The sequence below is a fragment of the Arvicanthis niloticus genome, chromosome 26, assembly GCF_011762505.2.
Source record: "Arvicanthis niloticus isolate mArvNil1 chromosome 26, mArvNil1.pat.X, whole genome shotgun sequence".
NCBI classification, from domain to species: Eukaryota; Metazoa; Chordata; class Mammalia; order Rodentia; family Muridae; genus Arvicanthis; species Arvicanthis niloticus.
In genome coordinates, this window is record NC_133434.1 from 36,738,158 (window position 1) to 36,745,810 (window position 7,653).

Consider the following 7,653-nt stretch of genomic DNA (forward strand, 5'->3'; position numbering starts at 1 on the left):
GGTGTATACAGAGTTTTCCAGACCAGCATGTGGTGCACATATATACTTGCAGTCAAAACACTCATACGAATAAAAATAAAATCAATATTTAAAAAATGAAAACAAACATTAATTAAAATTTTTAAGTAATTTCCTATTAGATTCCCGATGCAGATAAGAGTTTAGAAATTAACTTTGGAGGAATAATCATGAGTTGTGTGTGAGACAACAGGTGATTCCTCTGGCCTGCCCTCAGGGACCTAGCAATTGCTTATGTCCGCGGCCTGCGGCCTTCAGGTGGGGCAGGCGTGTGAAGCTGGGTAAGATTGCCAGCCACCTCAGGCTCCAATCTCTCTGTTCCTGGCATTCTTTCTTTCTCTGTCTGTCTCTGTCTCTCTTTCTTCCTCTCCTCTGTGTGTGTGTGTCTGTCTGTCCATTTCTCTCTCCCCACTGTGTATGTGTGTATCTCTCTCTCATCTCTGTTCTCTGTGTGTCTGTGTGTGTGTGTCTGTCTGTCCGTCTCTCTCTCCCCACTGTGTGTGTATCTCTCTCTCATCTCTGTTCTCTGTGTGTGTGTCTGTGTGTCTGTGTGTGTGTGTGTGTGTCTGTCTGTCTGTTTCTCTCTCTCTCTCCCCCACTGTGTATGTGTGTATCTCTCTCTCATCTCTGTTCTCTGTGTGTGTGTCTGTCTGTCTGTCCGTCTCTCTCTCCCCACTGTGTATGTGTGTATCTCTCTCTCATCTCTGTTCTCTCTGTGTGTGTATGTTTGTGTGTGTAAATAGTGTGCTCTTGCTGACAAGGTGCTCTCCCCATCCGACTGCCTGTCTACATGCCCACTCATCTGCCTCTATCTCTTCCTGGTCCTCACTCCTCTCCCTTCCCCCAATAGACCCTTTCAGCCCAGATCTGTGAATGGCATCATTACTCAGCAGCACACCTTGGCATGGGCTTGCCAGAGGTGCCCCTCCCCCTCACAACAGCATTATATGTCACAACAATGTGCATATATGCTACCTCCTACAGGTCTGGGTCCTGGAAACCTGGCCGAGTCAACACAGAAGTGAAGAAACCTCAGACAATGGAAGAAACAACAGACACAGACACACAGGCAGAGAAGCTGGAGTCCTGTGGGCTTTGCTTGCTGATGAAGAACACCTACTCCACAACTTGGAAAATTCTCACACTTTCTCCGTGGAATACAAAGAGGAGGGGTTAGCTGGTTTCCATGGTTCTTCTCTGTAGCGCAGCCTCAGGCTATAAATAGCAATGAAGAGGAACCTACTACAAGACTTTCTGCACACTGGTTTTAGCAAAAGGTCAGTTGTTCCTCAACACTTACCAGAGAAAGCTTTGCTCTTTTCCACAGGCTGAGGCATCGTGTCCTTGTCAACAATATGCACTCTCTCAGGACTTCACCTGCTCCCCACACAGATTTGTGTGTGACACATACTCGTTTCAGCATTACTTATCACACACACACCACGCAGTGTGATTATTCCTCACTTGAGAGAAACTGTAAGAAGTTGACAGGCTGGGCTATGGTTGTGCAAGCCTTTAACCCCAGCATCCCAGAGGCAGAGGCAGGCAGATCTCTCTCTCTCTTTTTTTTTTAAATTGTTCTGTTAAACCTATATAATACTACTTTACTTCGTTTTCTTCCAAAACTTTGGCAGAGTTGGGGAGGTAGAACAGTTCAATAAAGTACTTGCTGTACAAGAATGAGGACCCGGTGGTGGTGGCGCACACATTTAATCCCAGCACTCGGGAGGCAGAGGCAGGCGGATTTCTGAGTTTGAGGCCAGCCTGGTCTACAGAGTGAGTTCCAGGACAGCCAGGGCTACACAGAGAAACCCTGTCTCGAAAATCAAAAACAAAAACAAAAACAAAAACAAACAAACAAACAAACAAAAAAGAATGAGGACCCAGCTGGGTGGTACTGGTAGCAGCCGCTCACGCCTTTAATCCCAGCACCTGGGAGGCAGAGGCAGTTCAAGGCCAGCCAGATCTACACATCCAGATCTACAGATCCAGTTTCCGGAAGAGCAACAGCAATTGAGGACCTGCGTTTTCACCTCCAGCTCCCACGGAGTAAATAAATAGATAAATAAATAGATCGGTAGGTAGGTAGGCTTGGGACCTCAGGACTAAGGGATTGAGGTATATTTTACATATCAAAGCAGACCAGGTCTCCAGGTTCTCCCAGCAACCCTCAGTCCCTACTTGCTACATCCTGCCCCAACCCTGAACTTTCCAGACCAGGGACTGGGCTGACCTTCCCCCAGAGACTCTTCCCTATGTAATCCAGATGTTTTGTGTGCTCCCTCGCTTCTTCTCCCTCTCCCTCTCTCTTCTTCTCCCTCCCTCTCCCTTCGGCTTCTCTCTTTGAGCATGCCTTTTATCTTTTTCTCTCCCAAACCCCGAATCCCCATGGTGACTTCCCCGGCCTCCCAATAAACTTGCCTTTAATATATTCTTTTGTTGTTGTTGTTTTTTTTCTTTTTTTTCCGAGACAGGGTTTCTCTGTATAGTCCTGGCTGTCCTGGAACTCACTCTGTAGACCAGGCTGGCCTCGAACTCAGACATCCGCCTGCCTCTGCCTCCCAAGTGCTGGGATTAAAGGCGTGCGCCACCACCGCCCAGCGTTGTTGTTTTTTCGAGACAGGGTTTCTCTGTGTAGTCCTGGCTGTCCTGGAACTCACTGTGTAGACCAGGCTGGCCTCGAACTCAGAAATCTGCCTGCCTCTGCCTCCCAAGTGCTGGGATTAAAGGCGTGAGCCACCACCGCCCGGCTCCCTTGAATATATTCTAATCTGATTTAATTGGCTTATTTCACTGCCCGCGGAGAATACGGAGGTAGGGAGTTAGACAGACAGACAGACAGACAAACAGACAGACAGGGTGCTGCACTAGGGTGCCAGAGACAAGATGGATTGCTGGATTGGCCCGCCAGTGTAGCTGAATGGCTGTGACCTAGCTCTAAGGTATCCAACGCCCTCTTCTGGCCTTCACTGGCACTGTATCCATGTTCACCAAATCCTCTCTTTTACACACACACACACACACAAATAATTAAAAATAAAATTTAAACTTTTGTTTTCAAGACAGTTTCTTCATATAGCCCCGGATGTCCTGGAACTCACTGTGTAGACCAGGTTGGCCTTGAAATCAGAAATTCCCCTGCCTCTGCCTCCCGAGTGCTGGGATTAAAGGTGTGTGCCACCAATACCAGCTAAAAATCTTTTAAACACAAGAGTGAACCAGCAGTTGGCAATGTGACTCAGTGGTGGAGCATTTGCCTAGCAATAATGAGGACAGAAATTGTGGCCTATCTGTAAAATAATATCCTACTCAGCAGCCAACAACTGTTAACATAGACAACATTGAGTCTTAAAGTAACCAAGCAGAATGAAAGAAGCCACCCACCAAATAGGTTCTTATTGTTCAACTTCATTTAGTTAACATTCTAAATGTTTAAAAACATCTCTGAGCATGGTGGGGTATGCCTTTAATTCTAGCACTTGGAAAGCAGAGGCTGATGGATCTCGGTGACTTGGAGGCCAGCCTGGTCTACAAAGTCAGTCTCAGGACTCATTATTGAAACTGAAAGAGAAGTCCAAGTTCAAGTTCTGAGGCGGAGATGATTATGAGAACCTCTCACTGAAATTGCTGGATCCCAGCAGTAATGGATCCCAGGAGTAGTAATGGATCCCAGCAGTAATGGGGATTCCGGTCAATTGCATCTGACCTATGAAGAGAAGGGATACTCCTTTCGATACAATTGGCCTCTGTAACCTCCAGTGGATACAGTTTCCAACTGCAGGATCTGGTACTCTCTGCTTGTTGTTGGCCACAATCCCAGCGGCAACAATCCCAGAAAGAAACCTCTAGGCCCCACCGAGATGTTAAATTCACTTAAACTTCTCCCCTTGATCAGCCTTCTCGAGTTCTGAGCTTGCCATTCTGTGCAGACCCGAGGGCTAGCAATCGCTTTTGGCAAATACCTCATTTCCTTTACGTTTTTCTCTCCAATGCATTTACTCGACAGAACCTCATCCCTGGTGTGACCTGGCCATCTTCTCAGACCCTGGCTTTCTCTCACAAGCCTAACACTCCTCCACACGAACTTGTACGGGAGTGAACTGGCCCACTTTCCCATCAGAAGCCACCTTTTCCATCTGTGACCTATATCCCATTCCCTCTGGTCTTTTCAGGTCTTTGCTCCTCAGATATATATACATGTATATATGAGTTCAAGGCCAGCCTGGTCTGCAGAGCGAATTCCAGGACAGCCAGGGCTACACAGAGAAACCCTGTCTGGAAACATAAATAAATACATAAATACATAAACTGTGGAATAGTGTACAATCATAAACATTTTCTGAACGATAGCTAAACAAAACAACATAGAGACACCACCACAGAACAAAATATGAAAGAGAAAAAAGTGAGCCCAAACAGAAATCATACACCCTGGTGCGATTTATGAAGGTCAGAGGCAAGTGCTATCAGCTGTACAGGGTGTGGTGGTGGTTGTCTTCAGTTTCAAGTTCTCCTTTGGGTGGCGGGCAGAGAGAGGTCCCGTTCTGTGAGTTCTAGGCAAGCCTGGTCTACACAGTAAGTTCCAGGACAGCCAGCCACATCTCCATAGTAAGACCCATATTAAAAAAAAAAAAAAAAAAAAACATGAAACAAAGGAACAAAAGAAATAAAACAAAAAGAAAAACCCCACCTCCCTCCATCCCCAAATAAAACAACACAAAGTAACAACAACAAAACACAAAGGACACTGAGCTGTAGAGTAGCTCAGTGGTTAAAAACACTTGCTGCTCTTGCAGAGACTAGGGTTCAATTTCCAGCCTATAACTTGGGGAACTCCAGCTTCGGGGAAATTCCAGGCCTTGTGGCCTCCTTAGGCACCTGTGTGTACATGGCACTTGTACAGGCAAACAAACATATACACATAAAAACAAAAGAACAAAAAATGAACAAAGAAACAAAGAGAGGCTTGAGAGATTGCTGGGGGTTACAGAACATGGTTTCCTCTCCAGAGAATCCTTCATTCAGGTCCCGACATCCATAGGGTAGTTCACAACTGCCTGTAGCCCCAGTTCTGGGAGACACAGTGACTTCTTCTGTCCTCTTTGGCCAAATATTATTCACATACACACATGCAAAACACATGAAAAAAAATCTTTAAAAATAATATAATAATTTGAAGAAAGCAAATGATAATGAGTGAAATATAATTTGTAATTATATATGAAATTATGCATATATTCCCAAACTCTTTTCAGAGGAAGTGAGGAATGGGGGCTGGAGAGACAGGTCACTCACTGATAACATGTACTGTTCTGCAGAATTCCATTCTGTTTCCAGCACCCATGAAAGGCAGCTTACAAATACCTGCAGCTACAGCTCCAGGGGATCCCACACTGCTGGCCTCCATGGGCACCTAAATTCAAGTGCACATGCCTGCTGTAATATTTAAAGCGGTGGCACCTGATCTGGCTTGTTTTTATGGGGCTGCCATATTCTTTTGCCACTGTGGCGGCTCAGGCTAGCCAGAAGCACCAGCCCTGGCACCCATGAGATGCCAATACGGGAGATGGCTCTGCCAATCCACACTGTCTTCACAATGTTTGGCTGAGCCCAGAACATCCCACCATCCATGTGGTACCCCGTAGAAATGAGACTCTAATGTTTAAAGAGTATCCAAGCCAGGGGCAGTGGTAGCACACGCCTTTAATCCCAGCATTTGGGAGGCAGAGCCAGGCAGATTTTTGAGTTCAAGGCCAGCCTGGTCTACAGAGTGAGTTCCAGGACAGCCAGGGCTACACAGAGAAACCCTGTCTCGAAAAACCAAGAAAAAAAAAAAAAGAAAGAAAGAAAGAGAGAAAGAAAGAAAGAACAAAAGAAAGAAAGAAGGCTGGAGTGATGGCTCAGTGGTTGAGAACACTGACTGCTCTTCCAGAGGTCCTGAGTTCAATTCCCAGCAACCACATGGTGGTTCCCCGAGGATCTATATTGAGATTTGGTGCCCTCTTCTGGCCTGCAGGCATATATGCAGACAGAACACGGTGTACATGATAATTAATCAAAAAAAAATTTTTTTTTCCTTTGGTTTTTCGAGACAGGGTTTCTCTGTCTACTCCTGGCTGTCCTGGAACTCACTTTGTAGACCAGGCTGGCCTCGAACTCAGAAATCCGCCTGCTTCTGCCTCCCAAGTGCTGGGATTAAAGGTGTGTACCACCACTGCCCGGCTCAAAAAATATTTTTAAAGTTCTAAAATGTATTTACTTTATGTGTATGAATTTTTCTCTGCATGAATGTCTGTGTACTCCACATGTGTCTCTGGTGCTTGAGTAGATCATTAGAGGGCAGCAGATCTCCTGAAATGAGCTACAGATGGTGGTATTTCACCACGTAGCTTCTGGAAACCCAACTCCAGCTCTCTGAAGAACAGTAAGTGCTCTTAACTGTGGAGCCACCTTTTTGGCTGTATTTTTAAAGTTTTAAAAGTTGTATTATCTCTGGGTGGTGGTGGTGGAGGTGAATGACTTGAATCTCAGCATTTGGGATATGCGGGGACAGACAGGCAGATCTGAGTTCCACACCAGCCTGGTCTACCAATTGGGTTCCAGGACAGCCAGGGCTACACAGAGAAACTCTGTCTTGAAAATATTTATATCATCAATCAATAATCAATCAATCAATTAATCAATTGTGTGTTCATGTTTGTGTGTGTTGTGGTCCACATGTAGAGGTCAAAGAACAACTTTCAGGAGTGTGTTTTCTCCTTTCACTTAGTGGGTCCCCATGAATGAGCTCAGTCAGGCTTGGTGACAAGTGCTTTTATCTGCTATGGGATTGCTCCTGCCCTAATTACATTTTTTAAAGGTGTATTTATTTTTATATTCTCTGTTTGACTTTTACCTGCAGGTAAGTGCCCTGGTATGTGCAGTTCCCCCAGAGATCAGAAGAGGGCACCAGATCTTCTGGAACTGGGGTTATAGGTGGTTGTCAGTAGCCATGTGGGATCTGGGAACAGAGCCTGGGTTCTCTGCAAGTGATGAACCAGCCTGTCTCCATCTTAGGCTTAAAAGCCATCCTATAGTAACGACAAACTAGGTTCATTCCTGTTTATTCCTGGTTCATTCCTGGCCTCGGCCTCTGGTATCGGCTACTAGTAAATAGTGCACTGCGCATGCGTCAACTCAGTTTTGCGCCAACTGCGCCAACCCCTCCTGAACAGGGTATGCTAATGAGGTACCACAATCGAGCAGGGTATGCTAATGGAGTACCATGATCCTGACCAATCGCCCCCTCCCGGGGGTATGCTAATGTGGTATGCTAATGAGGCACTGCAATTCTGACCAATCGCGCACCTCCACATGCTCCCCCCCCCCTTTGTTCGCGGCTTCCTTGCTGGTCAAGTGGGTGCGACAGGCTTGCTTTAACTAACTGATGATGATTTGGGTTGGTGGATTTTCTCTGATCTTTGGGATTAACAGGGAAGCAACAGATATTCTTAACTGTTGAGCAATCTTTCCAGCCCCACCCCGCTCTACTTTTACTTTGTATGTGGATGTGAAGTACAGAATCGAGATGTGAGCATTGGTTGTTTTCCTCACAAACTCATTTTTTTTTTTTTTTTTTTTTTTTTTTTTTTTTTT